General features: G+C 42.4%; 1 long non-coding RNA gene across 1 annotated transcript in view; it reads left to right on the forward strand.

Moving 5' to 3' along the window:
- Window positions 1-16665, forward strand: part of LOC134539734 (uncharacterized) — a 40346-nt gene extending 23681 nt beyond the window's left edge. Inside the window, exon 2 of the long non-coding RNA XR_010076348.1 lies at window positions 15697-16665. This is a non-coding gene — a long non-coding RNA (uncharacterized LOC134539734). The remainder of the gene's footprint in view (window positions 1-15696) is intronic.
- Window positions 16666-17363: the final 698 nt, after the last annotated feature.

Raw genomic sequence — 17363 nt, forward strand, 5'->3', positions numbered from 1 at the left:
TCAGGAATGATGCACCCGTCGTGGGTGTCAATGGGGTTGGGGAGGGGGGCAAGCAAGGGGCGACACAAGTGTCGGTGCTTGTATGTTGTATCCTGCCTATGTATGTTTTTTTAACCTGCAGGCGTACGATAAGCAGAAAACTTAAAAACATACAGAAAGATTTTCCATACGACTATAATTTTGACATCGAAACCCGTTTCACAGTCACGCTTTGACAAGCGCAGGCAGGTCCCCCTCAGTGAGGGGGTATGCCCGTGTAGATCCCGTCTACAATAGTCCTAACCTGTGAGTGGTCCGTGTCCTTATCCGAATGTGAGTGACGTCACATTGTCTCACCGAAAACTGCCCTGTCCACAATTGCGATGTCCGATGTCCGAATGTATTGATTTCTAAAGTTTGTCACCAGAGCGCAGTAAATGTGCCAAACCAAATGTTTTTGTTTATTGTTTTGATGCTTTGTAGTTTGAGATTGAACTTATGAAAGTTTTGGGAGTTCAATATTATATATTTATTCAGTAAGGCAAAGTGGCAAATGTAAATGCTAAAAAATGAACTTATATCACACTGCCAGAAATGTATTCGTGTGTACCTTCCATTTCCTTCAATAACAAAAACAAACACCACGTTTTCAAACGGGAACCGGAAATTCAAATATCGTGAGTGTTCTGTTCTTTTTGTGTGTCCGAAGTACACAGGTTGGGACAAAAAGTTCAAATTGACTAATGTCTTCGGACCAGGTAGGTTCGGACCTTCGCCCACTTGACGCATGACGTCAGAGGTTCGCGTGGACCAATCAGCGACGAGTGTCCTTCGGACACAGTTTAGGACATTGCTATTGTAGACGGGCCTTGCGGTATGTTATTCTGGGCGATGCGAGGCGAGCTGTTACAGCGGGGATCGAAGGGTTGGCAGTTGGCCCTCCTTATATGGGTATACGAGGTGTGTTAAAAAAGTAACGGGAACGTTTTGTAATTTCGCGGGTTGTATTAGTCCGAGTCGCGGAGTTTTTTTTTTTTTTTTTTACGCTGCCGTGTTGGTTAACATGTCTGAAAAGTATCTGTGCATTGTTAGCCGTATTGGATGTTGAGTTTGTGTTCAGCTCTTAATAAAAAGGTAAAATGTGTTACCATCGGCGATTTGTTTACAAAAAATAGACCAGAGAGATGGCATTAAATGTTTTAAGAAAGGTATAAGGTGTAGCATTGTTGAAGATTGTTTCTGCAGCAGGAGCACTCAGCCAGTGACGCGCTAGTGTAATGCCTAGAGACCGGAAAAAATTCGCAGATTCATTTCACGATATGGTATAATCCAAACAACTGTACCTTTAAATTGCTTTTCTGATTGACTCACAGTTTATCTGAAGGACTTTGAGCCAATAAAAAACCTTCAACAAAAAAAAAGTATCGGATCGAAAGCGTCCCAGTTGACAGGTGACACGAGTCGGTGGCCAATGAGCAGGTGGCATTTGCCCGAGTGTGTAGGGGATGGTGGAGTCTAACCTGGAGGTTATCCGAAGTGAGAATTTTTCCAGTCTGTAGTAATGCCAGCGAGGGACGGGAGGGCGCAACCAGGAGTCTGCACTTGCTTCTCGCCTTGCTGAGTCTTCGTCGAAGCTGGGTGCTCCTGTTGCCAGGGCCGGCGCGTCCACACAGGCGAACTAGGCAACCGCCCAGGGCGCCAAGTAGCTGGGGGCGGCGCAGCACCACACATAACAGCTCATATAACATGTTTAACGATTATTGAAACTAGATGAAAGTGGATTTTTGTAACAGTTTGGAATGTTTATATTGATATATAAGTAATTATTTAAAGTCCACGGTGACCTGTTTATGATTTGTAATAAGTAAAAAAAGTAAAAAAAAAAACACAAGCCTGCTTACATTTGATTGTTGACAAAATCTTAGGCTTACGTGATGTATTTTGAGGCAAGGAAAAAAAGGTGGGGGGTGGGTTGGGGGTTATTAAGGTTTTTCGCCTAGGGCGCCAATTTACCTTGCACCGGCCCTGCCTGTTGCAAGAAACAATCTTCAACAATGCTACACCTTATACCTTTCTTAAAACAACATTCAATGCAAATACTCTATTCCATTTTTTTTGTAAATAAATAAATATATAAAATAAATCGCCGATGGTACCAAAACACATGTAACTTTTATTTTATATTACAACATGTCCACCGACAGACATTAGTCTTTTGTGGCGATCACAACACATACGGATACAAGGTTATTACTGCGACATCATAAGAGGCCGGGACAGCCACATATGGCCACACATCAGCAGTGATAACAACAATTACAACAAGCACTAATACAGTGAAAACCTACAAACACAAAATGACATGAATTGACATATAATATATAAAATATCAGAATAACAGACAATATAAAATATAACACGATATACGTACAAAAATAATTGTAAATGTAAAAGCTATTAAATAAATAGAGTATGCATATTCAACATAGCAATCTTATAATAATCAATTTAATGTCTAATGTCTATAGGCATGCAGACCTATTTAGGGGCCTCCTGCCCTAGAGAAAATCTGTGCAAAATAATTTTAACCGCACTTGGCAGCGAGACAATCTTCTGATGTCAATGCCGTGGGAAATACGCTTTCTGTGGATTAGACTTGGATTGGTAATCCGTATCTCAGTAGGCCTACAGCCTATCATGCTTATAAGAAAGTTATTGGATTGTAATCTATCCCCAACATAATTGAGTTCTGATGCTAGAAGAGAGTTCACCAAACAGCTGTCTCACATTAATTTCATTCCACGCGATAAGTCGACGACCAGTTGTTTGTTGTAACTTATGCCACGTTGCTGTCGGGATTCTGACTGTTTGGTTCCAGGAGGTTAACAATTTCCTGATGAAACAGAAGTAAAACATATTAAAACCAGTAAAATTTCACCACAGTTGTGCAAATGTCGCTGCTATGCAGGCATTTACATAGTTACTACAATTTTGTGCTCTGGACTCCAGGATAGAATTAACAGTTGAACATTCTCAAAAACCATCTCTTGTTCATAGGCTGCTGCTTTTTTTTTTTTTTCAATGCAGAGCTGAACTAACTGAAATACAACCGAAACTTATATTTTACTTCACATTTAAATCTTAATTCTACTGCTGCGTTAAATTTTGGACTGTCGCTTGTTGGAGAATTGGCGGCCATTTAGGATGAGATTTCTTGAAGGACTCCTAAACCAGTGCTCTACGTGGCTTCTACAGTTAGTAAAAAGTAAATGGTTCTTTCCTGATGCAACAAAACAGCTATGAAAATTCGGCAATAAGGTAATCAAATTTTGAAACAATTAGCACAGTCAACACTGCTTAAGTTATAAATACATACACACACACACATACACACACACACACACACACACACACACACACACACACACACACATATATATATATATATATATATATATATATATATAAAGTGTGAAGTAATGTCATAACCAGCCAAAATCCAAACACACAACAATTAAATTTTCCCAAAGTCAACTACTTATAAACATAATAATGTTCGCAGGCTTTCACGGGCCATTGTCTGAAGTAGCTTGGCTTCTGGGTTGTGGCCGTCCGTGTGCTTGGCGAATTATTCACCGACGTTTCGGACGGACATCGCAGTCGCCATCATCAGGGAGCAGTTACCTACTCAACTGCTCCCTGATGATGGCGACTGCAATGTATACCGAATCGTCGCTGAATTATTTGCCAAGGACACGGCTACAACCCAGAAGCCAAGCTACTTACTTATGAACATACAATATCGGGCAGTTGGCTCAAGTTTGCCTATGCTACAAACCACTGAGCATGCTAGTTAATTCCCCCCAGTATCATTAAGCTGTATATGTATGGTGTCCGTGAAAGACCGCACTTTTTTTGGATCTGATAGAGAATAAATTTCTGAGACAGGAAGTCTTTGCCGATTTTTGATCTGACCCATAGGTAATTAGTAATTAATTAAAATAGTTAACCAATGACAAGCGCACATGCTCGCTTACTGCTGCTTGCCCCCTTATACTCTTGGCGCGCCGCACAGTGGAGTATTTGTACCAAAATCCTGGCCAAAAAAGAAAAAAAAATATTTCGTTTAGTCACAGCAGAAATGGTATTTTCTTGTTGCCTAATCACATGCGCGTCGAGCAGGGTCTATTTTGGTACCATGAGTCATATCCGGTGACTGCTACGCTTAGTTGAAGAGTTGATGTCTATGTGTGCGGACGTGCTTGTGCTAGAGAGTTCACCGTTCGTGTTCTTCAACATACGTGTTTCTACTAGCTGTTAGGATTGACATATTGTCATGAAATTTCGTACAGCTGTTAAATAAGGTAACTGTTTCATTTCAATGTATATTTTATTGTGAAAAATTATTTAAGTGCCGTAATAAAAAATAACAAACTTAGGAGAAAATGTGTGTTCGAAAGGTTAGAAAAAATTTATGGTTTCAAGAGAAGTTTTGAATGTGTGTCGGGCCTTGTCGGGCTGTCGTTTAAACATATTCTTAATACGTTGCCCACTAAGTTTCAATACCAGAAGAGAAATTTCCCGCATGTAGTTGCCATTTTTATTTAACACTTATTTTAAACATTGGTGTGGATTTTTACAATAGTTTTCAGATTAACAAATTTGACTGTTGCCTATCAAAGGATACCGGAAAAACTAATTTTACTTTGGTTTATTATAGCTCTTATATTTGTAATACATTGCCAGCATTATTAAATAAGAAATAATAACATTACAGTCCCTACCAAACGTTTTGCACCGCTAGTAAATTCTAATAAAACTATTAGAGAACTAGGTACAAGTTGCTATTCAATATTTGTGCTTAAATTAATATTATGAGCCAGTTGATTCATCAGTGCTGAGATATGCACGTGTTGGAGACTGGGAATTAGAAAATAAATTGAGGAAAATACCCTATGTGATGCTCCTCTCTTAATTTCGGAGTGGACATATTCCCATCAACATTCACTTTCAAAGTTCTGTGCGTTTACTATTTTCTTTGTCCCAGTCATGCTTCTTATCCAGATATTAATGTGATAGGAAATGTGGTTTTGTTAACACAGATTTATTAAAAATCTTATACATTTATATTTATCGTGATATAGATAAGATTTAAGATATCGGTTTTTAAGTGATTGCCTACATTATACTTATATAAACCGTAAATAAGATTTAGATAATTTTTTAAAATAATATGTAAGTATAAACTTTATTTCATAATTAATTACAGTCATAAATATTAGTTTATTTTGTTTTAGGTTCCGAACAAGGAAAAGGAATTTACGAGAATGTCATTATATGAACTACTCCGGGAATCTCCAAACAGGTGCATTGTTGAAAAGCTTCATTTTATGGAACACAGAGCTGACATAGCAAAGTGCCCAGAAGATGAGAGAAAGTCATTAAGTCGCTTACTCAGGTATTTTAAAGCTGATTTTAAGAAAAGGTGGTCTTTAGCTAATAACAAAGAGGAACGGTTTCTCCAGAACAATGGTAAATGGTTATCGCATACCATTAAGGTGCCCAACTTTTCATCAACTACCTCAGGTCGCGGTCGTCCTACGAAGGACTTCATTGAGTCAAGTGAGAGGACAAAACGCAGGAAAACAGAAGAACTCAGACAACAGTTCACCCCTGAAGAACTAACATATGCTGCATCAATGAATCACAGAGTTTCAGGAAATTCTGATGCTGCTGATTTAATGAAAAAAATCACTGAGACTCCAACAAGGGCTAGTAAAATTAAAACAAATCTATTGTCAAACAGAAATTCAGTAAAAAAACACAACCCTTCAGAAGCATTGTCTATTTTTGTTCAAGCGGAATTAACAAAACAGCAATATCAAGTAATTTATAGTGCAAACAAAAATGTTTACTCTTGCTATTCACTGCTCACAAAAGCAAAAAAAGAATGTTACCCAAGCAAAGACTCCATTGTCGTTTCTGAAACAAAAGCAGAAGTTAAGTTACAGTCTTTATTGGATCACATCTCTTCAAGGTTATGCAAATACTTAGAAGAAGTGTTACAGGTAGGTACTGTCGTCAGAAGAAAAACCAAATTTGGAATTAATCTCAAAATGGGGGTGCGATGGTTCTCAGCAAACACAGTTCAAACAAAAATTTGAAAACATAGCTGATAGTGATGCCAATATTTTTCAAAGCTCATGTGTGCCCATAAAATTAATTGCTAATAACCATACAGAGAAAAAAATTATATGGCAGAACCCAACACCTTCCTCCACAAGATTCTGTAGGCCAATTCGCATCCGTTTTGTACATGAAACTGCAGATGTTACTCTTCATGAAATAAAGTACATTCAGGAACAAATAAAAACATTGAAAGAAACAGAAGTGCCAAGTTTTCATGGAGCTGTGAAGATTCGACACACTTTACTGTTAACAATGGTTGACGGAAAAGTCTGCAATGCTGCAACTGGCACGACATCGACAATGAGGTGTTACATCTGTGGATCTACATCAAAAGATGTTAACAAATTATGTAAGGATTTCACAGAAAACCCCAATACTTTAACGTTTGGACTGTCCCCTCTGCAGACACGGATCAGGTTTTTGGAATCAATTTTGCGTTTGTCATACAGAATACCAATTAGCATTTGGCAAGCAATAAGTAAAGAACAGAAGAGAATTGTTGCGGATACTAAAAAGAACATTCAAAAAATGCTTAAAGACGAACTTGGATTATTGGTTGATGTTCCAAAGCAAGGATTTGGAACTACGAATGATGGGAACACATCAAGACGCTTCTTTGCAGAACCAGACACTGCATCACGAATTACTGGCGTGAATGTTGAACTTATTAAAAGTTTAAAAGTAATATTGGAAGCTATTTCAAGTGGGCACCATATTGATGAGACGAAATTTCATAAGTATGCTTATGAAACAGCCAAGCTATATGTGAGCCTCTATAGTTGGCATCCCATGATTCCAACAATGCACAAAGTATTGCTGCACGGAGCTGCAGTTTTTAAAGAAGCTATTCTGCCTATAGGCCAGCTATCAGAAGAAGCTGCTGAGGCTAGGAACAAACATTTCCGGATGTACAGGACGAAGTATTCCCGAAAATTTAACAGAGAAGTGTGCAACAGAGATGTCCTCAATAGGCTGCTGTTAACCAGTGATCCTTTTTTGAGCTGCTCCACACAGAGGCGAAGGAAAACAACTAAGCCATATAGCAGCGAGACTCTGGAGCTTCTTCTGCCAGAGATGGCTGAAATTCGTTCTACCAAAAGAAGCGAAGATGGGTGCGATGAAGAAGCTGAATATAATTACGAGGAAGCAGAGGAGAACCGTAGCTGTAGCTCCGAAGACTCGGATTAACACAGTGCGCGTTCATCGTAAAGACACAAGAAATTACAATGAAGGCTGAGAATAAACTGAACTCATTTTTGTAAATAACTTATCATCTATAAAGACTGGTGTGAATACAGAAGTAAATGTAAAATGAATCAGCAATGTGAATAGCTTTCCACTTAATAGGCTTTGCTTTTATTTTATTGTTGAATCCAGTTGTTCTTTGGTGCACAAGAGCTTCATTTAAGTGTTTTATTGCAAAAATAGTTCACAAAAAGTCGTCTATACTGTTTGACTTCAAATAATCAAAAAAATATTTTTGGCCAGGATTTCGGTACAAATACTCCACTGTGCGCCGTGAGAGACAGTGAGCAGTAGTACCTCGCGCTTCTCTCTCTCTCTCTCTCTCTCTCTCTCTCTCTCTCGGTAAGCACAGTCCCCCCCAGTGGCGTAGCGTGGGTGGGGCGGAGGGGGCGGCCCGCCCCGGGCGGCAGCCCGCGGGGGCGGGTCGCCGGTGAAGCGGGTTGAGATCTGATCTATGATTCATCCATTACATGTGTCAGACACACACTATAATGTTCCATTTTTATCTACAATTTTGCGCACCAACTATTTTTTAATATTTATTTAAAAGAAAAACTGCAAAATCACTGACAGAGCTCTTTATAACGTTTGTTTGTTTACATACGAACGGCAACATCGCATCACGCCGCGCCGCCCGGCGCGCGCGAGCCGAGTTGAGCGGCACTCCTTATTGTGTTCATTACTCATACAAAATCTTTTGTTTCACGCGTCGGCCCGTGTCGATGGCTCTCTTTCGCACTCATTGAATTTAGTACTACGCATTGTACTGTAAAGTTTGACCTTAACCCAGGGCAAACCAAACAACTTCCGCAAACCGGGACACAGTAAAACTCCTATATTATTATTATTATTATTATTTATTTATTGTTTACAAAAGTTACAATATTTCTTACATTAGTCTCGCAAAACCTATTCACCTAGGTTTGTCTGCGAGTACGGAGTCACATTCGTACATTAAATCTTATTTTATAATACACTTAAAATTGCTCTAATAGCTGTTTGAACATTGATTATTGTTTAAAAAGTATGGAGTATATTAACATAAATTACATTGAGTTAAGGTACATCTTTTTAAGTTTACGACTGAATTTTGTCCTGCTACTTGAATTTAAAACTTCAATAGGGGATGTTTTGTAAATCTATTAGTAGTCTAGGAATATTTTTTGTTTTTTTGTTTTGTTTTTGGATATCTTGATTATTTATGGTACCTGTCATACAAAGAAAACATAATTTTTCATTTAGCTCAAAAATGGCGCCAACGATTTTTCTCAAATTTCTCGTCATTTTATCTTTTAATAACATCTATAACATGGCTTACTCAGTCAGTTTTTACCGGGAAACTCTAAAAAAGGTAGCTGCCATACAAAATCAATTTTGTTTGTAAATTTTCCTATAAGCCCGGCAAACCGCGCCGTCACCAAAACCACTTTTGTTTTGTGATAGATAAAATACTTATTTGAAATTCGAACGTGTCCTCCGGCCAATATTCATGAGAATACATAACTTATTTTACAGGTACAAGAAGAAGACGTACCTGCCGTCGCAGTTGGAAGTAGTTCTGGTCCCACCACAGAGCAGGGTCAAGACGAAGTCGACTCATTAAAAGTACCTCAAGCATCTAGTCATAAGCCTCCAGAAAAAGTGAATGTTGCCAAAGAACACATAATTGAAATCGTGCCTTCTGCTCCTGCCGAAATCAAAGATGTGAATCTCGACGATGTAGGTTGCTGGCCTTCTCCTATGACCGACGAAGTAAGAACGCTTCTAGTATGTCGCGGATCTGACTCAGTACAGCACATCGATTCCAAATTTGCCGATGTTGTTCGCTCAGGGACTTCAACGAAAGGCGGTACCCGAAAACTAACCAAAGAGTGGTTCTACAAACCATTATCTAACGGCGAAAAGGTTCTCAGAACATGGATGGTGTACTCGCCTTTGAAGCAATCCTTGTATTGTTTTTCTTGCAAGCTGTTTGGCAATACCGGCTCTAACTTCGCATCTGAAGAAGGATTCAACAAATGGTGGAAGCTAAATCCAAGAATAGGAGACCATGAAAATAGCCTGGGCCATGAACAGAGCTTCTTGAAATGGAAGGAGTTGGAAGTTCGCCTGAACTGTAAAGCAACCATCGATCAGAAACAACAAGAAGTTTTCGAAAGTGAGGAGAAGAAGTGGAGGGATGTACTGTACAGGTTGCTGAATATTATCCAGTTCTTAGCCAAACAGAATCTGGCCTTCAGAGGACATCGAGAAGACATTCGAGGAGATGATAGTGGCAATCGCGGGAACTTTCTGGAGTTAGTGCACCTCCTAGCTAAATACGACCCTCTTCTAATGGAACACCTGACAAAGATAAAGCTGGGAGCAAGAGTCTCAGTTTCGTATCTATCTCCAGAAACCCAGAATGAATTTATAAACTTACTGGGACAGCAAGTTCGATCCACCATCATCCGTCGTATTCAAGAAGCTAAATATTATTGCGTAATCTTCGACAGCACACCAGTCATCTCCCACAATGACCAAATGAGCCAAGTTCTGCGATACGTACATATCGAAGGAGAAAAAGTCGCCGTGGTAGAATCTTTCATTGACTTCTTCGAACCAAAAGGAAAAAATGCAGAAGATCTCAGCAACGATATAATCGCGAAGATAACATTAGACGGACTGGACATACAGAATCTGAGAGGACAGGCTTATGACAATGCTGCCACAATGTCAGGGATCCACAATGGAGTTCAAGCCCGGATTAAAGCACCGAATCCGAAAGCTATATTCGTTGCATGCACAAACCACTCACTAAACTTGGCTGGGGTACACACTGCTTCTGAATCAGTGGATTCCGTGACTTTTTTGGAACTCTGGAGAAGCTGTTTGCCTTCTTTTCCGCATCAACTGTTCGATGGAACGCTTTGGTTGCTGTCACAGGTCAAGCATTAAAACGAGTCACTGAAACGCGCTGGAGCGCTAGACATGTAGCTGTCAAGATGCTTAAAAATAAGTTTGAGGTAGTTCTTGAGGTACTGGAACAATTAACAGATTCATCTCAAACTTCCGAAACAAGATCGGGAGCCAGTCTTCTCCTGACAGCCATGCAGTCATTTAACTTCCTAACTTTTCTTGGCTTTTGGGCTGCAGTGCTACCTGAAGTAGATGACGCACAGATTTACCTGCAGCAACGAGGACTAAGTGTGGATAAGTGTGCTCAGAAACTCTGCGCTTTGAAAACCCTCTTAGTGGAAAGTAGAGACCGTTTCGTGCAAGAAGCAATTGACTTTGCTAAGACTCTCTGCGAAAAACTCGGAATCGAACTCAAAACGAGAAGAATTCGCAGGAAAAAACGCATGCATGGCGATGAATCTTCTGAAGATGCAGCTTTGTCTCACGAACAGGAAATCCGTCGAGAGATTACCGCATCATTCGACAAGATCATTCAATAAATGACGACTCGATTCCAGCAAATTCAAGAAATATCGGACAAGTTCGGATTTTTGATGCCAGCGAAACTTTTGGACAGCAAGTTCGAGTGTGATCTTTCCCATGTATTAGAAGACATCGACAAGGACGAGTTTCAGATGGAGCGGAAGCGTCTTTAGCAGTTTGTTGTTGTTGCCTGTTCTGAATCAGAGGAACATATAAGTGGTAATGGACCACTGGAGCTCCTCCAGTTCATTCAAAAACTGAATCTCGGAATTTCGGTTCCAAATATAGTCATCTTGATTCGTATATATTTGACTTTGGCGATTAGTGTTGCAAGTTGTGAGAGAAGTTTTTCGAAGTTGAAGCTAATAAAAAATTACCTCAGATCTACTATGAGCTCCGCTAGACTATCAAACTTGGCTATATTGTCGATTGAACAAGAATTGGCTGCTAATATTGATTTTGACAAAGTTATTTCTGACTTCGCTGCTCATAAGGCCCGTAGAATCCGCTTGTAAAACCGCTCATTCTATTTTAACTTCAATAAAAAGTACCTCATTGCATGTGAAATTTAATTTTAAGTAAGCACCTATAGAATGGGGGCGGCAAAATGGGTCTCCCGCCCCAGGCGCCGAGATGGCACGCTACGCCACTGGTCCCCCCACTCTTCTTCTTTCTCTTAGAGCATGCTCATCATTGGTTAACCATTTTAATTAATTACTAATTACCTATGGGTAGAGACCGGAAAAATTCGCGGGTTCATTTCGCGATAGACTCGAATCCAAACTCGCTCACATTTACGCTGCTTCTTGAGTGATTGGACCACAGTGTTCCCGAAGTTCTCTGAGCCAATGGAAAACCCTTAACAAAATATTATCAAATCACAAGCATCCTGATTATCAAGCGTAATGAGTTAGTTAGTAGCCAATGAACAGTTTGAATGTTCCGAAGTACTTGTAGGATCGCGCAGTCTATCCTAGAGGTCACTGAAAACGCGAATTTTTTCCGGTCTCTACCTATGGGTCAGATCAAAAATCGGCAACGACTTCCTGTCTAAGAAATTTATTCTCTATCTGATCCAAAAAAAAAAAGTGCGGTCTTTCACGGACAGCCTGTATACGACAGAAGCGAGCGTGCTGCACGGGAAGCCTACAACTCACGTAGTTTCGGTTCCCTACCACGTTCGTGCAACTTCGGATTCCTCTCAAAAATTGAAATTAAAAAAAGCGAAGGGTTAGGTTAGGTCAGGTCAGTCACAACATGCTTGTTTTCATTGGAAACTTCTGATTTAGCGGCTGAAGTGGCGTTAATACCAAAACGCAAAACTTCGGAAATCTTCGGAAATTCTTGCAGGGAACCGAAACTACGTGCGTTGTAGGCTTCCCGTGCTGCACACCTGGAGGCCTCGCGCCTTGGCGAGGTCCAGGGCCCGGTGTCCGTGGTCGTCGGCGCCGGCGGACAGCAGCAGCTGCACCAGGTCCCGGCGGCCGGCCAGCGCCGCGTGCATGAGGCACGTGACCGCCGCGGCGTCCCGGCAGTTGGGGTCTGCCCCCAGCGACAGCAGCGCCTCCGCCACCTGGCGGCTGCACTCCAGAACTACTGCGCGCACACGGACCAGTCCCGTGTCGTCGGCTAGGTCCGGGAGCGACTCGGGCCGGTGTTCCAAGACCTCACTGCCTTGTTGGGATACCGCTGTATCGGCCAGAACACGTCCAAACCGAATAAGTACTGCCTTGTTGGGATACTGCTGTATCAGCCAGAACATGTCCAAACCGAATCCCAGTAAGGGAACAAATCGGCAAAACGTTTTAATAAATGGCGCCCTGCCGAATGCTAGAAAGTTGTTCCAACCCATTTTAGCAACCATCAATACAGTTGTTACGGAAAATATTTCAGAGATGGCAGCAGCATCGTCGCGCGAATTAAATGGCGTTATTATAATTTTCTCAAGTACTTTTTAAGTTAGATTATTTGTTATTACCATGTTGTATACCAGGATAGTTTTAGCAACCATACATTTTTATTCAGCACACCAATTCGTTTGGTATGTCTCCCGATGTTCACGAAATTGAGCGCGTACGCGTTATTGGCGCGCCAGATGAAATTTCACCGTCTGGATAAAATAAACGAAAAAAGGTGAGCTCTGCGCATGCGCGGAAATTGGGCAACATATAGGTCATGGATAGTACACCGAAATCTGTTCCCTGAAAATAAGGAACTGGCCGTGTCCTATCGTGCACAGGTGTATCATATTCAATACCTAAACCCTTATTTTTGTGTCTTGGAATACCGGCCTTACAGTTAAAGCATCTAAACCAAACATCTTACTGTTGGTTGCTGGTTACACTGTAGATCACTCTGTTTGGGTAGGTCTCCACCAGACTAGTTTTCTGGGTGACTGAAGGGTGCGGGAATGACGTGGGAGACCAGGGTAGGTGCCAGCAGTGCTGATCATGTCTACAGGACAAGGATGGTTGGCTGAGTAAGCTAGGGTTGACGAAGGGGGTGACTATGCTGGGATGAGTAGCCTCAGCCTCTGGTCATAGCCGGAGCTCTGTGGCTTTTCAGATCGCAAATGGGGGCCCAGGGCGGAAAGGCTTAGGCTAAGAGAGCACTGGGTTACCAAAGAAAGGCTTGGTGGCAACCTTCACCTTTCCATGAATGGTACAGTGTACATATGTGTGAATGAGTGTGTGTGGGTGTGGTGGTGGATGCTTGTGGGGGGTGTTTGTCCACAACCACATTTTGCTTGGTCAAATACTGAGGAATACCTGAAAGACTGGGTAGCTTGGGGGTGGCCCATATTTTGTAAGACAGCTGGCCATGCCATTCTTCAGTCATTATGTGTATGCCACAAATGAGGAACAACATTCGAATGTTCTTCACACATTTGGCTTGATGTATGAATTTGGTTTATTTTTTAGTTGTGGGAATTCTTCGATGAGGTTAAAAATCCATACTAGTTATAAGTTGCAACCTGTAGGATTAAAAAAAAATTTTAGAATTTTTTTTGGTGTCTGACAGTGTCTCCTTAACAAACTGTACTCAGTACCTTAAACAAGTAAGTTAACTCAGACTAGTAATGACTCTTCTGGCTCAAATTAAATCAGTTATTTTAAACTGTAGGTTTTTATGTGGCTACATGCCTGACCAATAAATTTCATGCATAGATATGTTAATTATTTTAACGTGATGATCATAACATACATACTCCCTCGCATTAGCGGAGTCCACTTGTGGTTGTCCTTAGCCTCGATGTTTGCACCGCTCCTCACAGCGAATACGGTAACCTCCAGGTGAGAAGACGAGACAGCACTGTGAAGGGCAGTGCATCCAATCCTGAAAATCCGTGTTACCTTATAGCAGGCCAACTCTCTTTTTATAGCCGCGCAAATCCAAATATGATTTATGAAACACACACTTAGTTGAAACTATTATTTTAATCTTTTTAACATGAGTAAAAAAGCTCACAAATTGCGAGTTGCCTTTCTTAAGTTTTCTTACAAGCTCATATAACTATAAAGTTTGTCACAGTGCTGAAATATTGCACAAATATTGTTACAAAACGCGAAAGACCAGACCGCGATGCCAGGTTCGGAGCTGGCTGGCGGCCCTGCATGGCGGCCACGTGCGGTCCACTGACGTAGGACATGCCACGCGTGCCTGGCCGGAATACAAGGGTCGTCGCTACCACCCTCTCCCCCACACCAGCTCTACAAACATCGTCCAGCCCCGGCGCCGTTATCTATCGCCGAGCGGCCTTGGGAATTCCGCGGGCCCGGCACGTGAGCGAGCGACGTTATTCTCGACGCTTCGGGGGACGGGTCGACCCCGGGATGACGCGACTCATCATCAACCGCTCTCGTCTGTTCTAGAAGAGCGCCGCAGACTGCTTAAGCAGCGACGCCTGGTCTCCGCGACAGGGTTTTGGACGCGTGAATCTCGCGAGTGCGAGTTTGAAAAAAAAGGCTGTACGGAAGAAGCGGTCCGTTAGGACTTCTTTGCTCGTGCCGGCACACACTGCTGACCCCAGATCGCACCTGTCCGTCACATGCCACGAGGCTCCCCGCTCGCACAGCAGCCGCGCCGCGTCCAGGTGTCCGTGCAAGCAGGCGGCCATGAGCGCCGTCCGCCCAGTGTGCAGACACGTGCCGTCCACGCTCGCCCCGGCGTTCAGCAGCAGGCTCACGAGCTGGGGGTCGCCCCGCGCCGCGGCCCTCGCGAGGGGCGGCTCCCCCAGTCGGTCGTGGCTCTGCAGGGCCGCGGGCCTGCCGCAAGCCCGTCCCTCATGCTACCACCCACCACGCCTGCAGTGAAGGGCAGCCTCCAGTACAACTTGAACATTTACACACAGACATTTAACTGATGATTTTGTTTGAGAAAGTTGTGGTGCCCAAGCACATAAACCCAAGTTCCGCAAAGAAGCTTACCATGCCGAGAGCTCGCAAGCACTATACCCCTAACTGACTTAAAGAGTTAAAAAAAGGAACTACATGCTACTAAAATGCCAAGTGATCCGACACTGTCGGTAGCTACAGCTAAAAAGGCCTCGAGACCCAGCGCCGAAAATCCTCGAATGCCGCGCACCAGAAGGGGAACAGTGCAAGCGCCGTAAACCAGAAGGATGGGGGATCAATCACCAGTTGGAAGGAGAAGGAATCGTGACGTATCTAATGGGGAAATGAGGGGGAATGGTTAGGAGGGGTGACGACCACGCCGCGCCGAATTCAAAGTACATAACGTCATTACAAAGTAAATCTTTTTTTTAAAACATTTGGTATTCACGAAAGTCATCATTGTCGAAGAACGTTGTTTAATATAAGGAGTTCAGTGGGCACGTTTTAACGACTCTGGTAAATGTTCCAGGGAGGTGGTATAGTAACCACCTACACGGGTATGAGAGCTCTACCTGCTGGCGAGTATCTTCCTCACAGTCTGCACCTGACCCCGTTGTATGGCCCTGTAGAGCATCGTGGTGGGCACCTCGTCTTCTGGAACACCAATCACAGCCAGGTGAGCTAGAGTGTTGTGGGACTGTGGTTTGCGATGAGTGCCATTGCAACAGCTTGGTCGGAGACATGCTTTTCGAAGTACACTTCAGGAACACAGCTAGGTACAGTTTATTCACACGATCAGATGAAGTCGTGATACAGTGCAATCATGCCTTTGTAAGTTAGCTCAGGGACTCGCAGCTTCTAGCAAGACACTTGGTGCATATTCGTGTAGATGACATAGAACATATTCATGAAGCTAATGAGTTTTAAAAGTGGTTTCGGGATCCCGTCCACACACAAACGCACACACACACATATACACACACGAATGAATTATGCGGGTCCCCTCATCTTTTCGAGATTTCAGAGACTTCTGCGCAGGTTCACCGTTGTTACGCATTTCCGTTCCTTTCACGAAATTGCTTATACCAAATACTGTATATCAAGAGATAAGATGTTCACACATCAAAATAAAACTATACAAATACAAACAAGTAATACAAAAATTTAAAACATCGGCACGTCCCCCTTCTGCCTTTTTAGACCAAGTGCCTTGGGCTTGCTGTGCCCTGGAACTGCCCCTGGTGTGTTTTGATAACCATTTGACCGAAGCTGCCCAAGATCCTGAACAACTTCTAAACTTCAAATGGTTTAACATGGAGAAAGGACCCCTGAAAATAAAGCGTGAGGCCGACCACAAAGAGCAGGGCCAGTACCTTCTGTGGCGACGGCGAGTACAGGACTCCACGGAGACTCCTCCAGTTGCCCCGCGCACTTCAGGCGGAAGCTGTAGCACTTGCCTGGCCCGAGGCCCCCCACTTGGTGTGTGCTCCTGCCGCCACTGCGAGGAACAAGAGTACATTGCACCTTCAGGAGACTTTTAAATGTTTCGTCTAGGATATGACAGTCTGCACTATGCCTTGAGAACATGAAAATTGTCTCTAGTTTTGGGGCAGTATTCCATGACGTTGGGATACAACCATAACTTAACTTGTGGGTCATACTCTGGGATGTGTCCCGACCGAATCGCAGTAAGGAAACAAATCCGCAACCGTTTTTAATAAACTGTGCCCAGCGCGAAGCTATAAACTGGTTTCAACACATTATAGTTGACATTTAGCAACCATCGTTACAATTGCTATGGGGAAAATACTAGAGAGAGCAGCACCATCGCACAAAAATATAACCGCCTTTCTAATATTCTCAAGTACGGTACTTATGAAATTGCGATTCTAGTTATGAACATTGAAGTGCACAGAACGTATTCCAGGATAGTTTCTCAATCATAAAGTTTAATTTGGCACACCAACACGCTTGGTATGTCCCCTGATCATTACAAAAGTGACTATATACGAATTAATGGCGCTTACTTTGGGCAACAGATCAGTAATGGATAGGACAACAAAATCTAGTCCCTTAAATAAGGGACTGGTTGTGTCATATCACACACTAGGAATACGTTTAGGGTACGGGTGTAGACTTTTCAACATCTGAACCCTTATTTTTTGTTGTTTTTGAATACCAGCTTTAGTGCAATTT

Source organism: Bacillus rossius, chromosome 15 (assembly GCF_032445375.1).
Source record: "Bacillus rossius redtenbacheri isolate Brsri chromosome 15, Brsri_v3, whole genome shotgun sequence".
Classification (NCBI taxonomy): Eukaryota; Metazoa; Arthropoda; class Insecta; order Phasmatodea; family Bacillidae; genus Bacillus; species Bacillus rossius.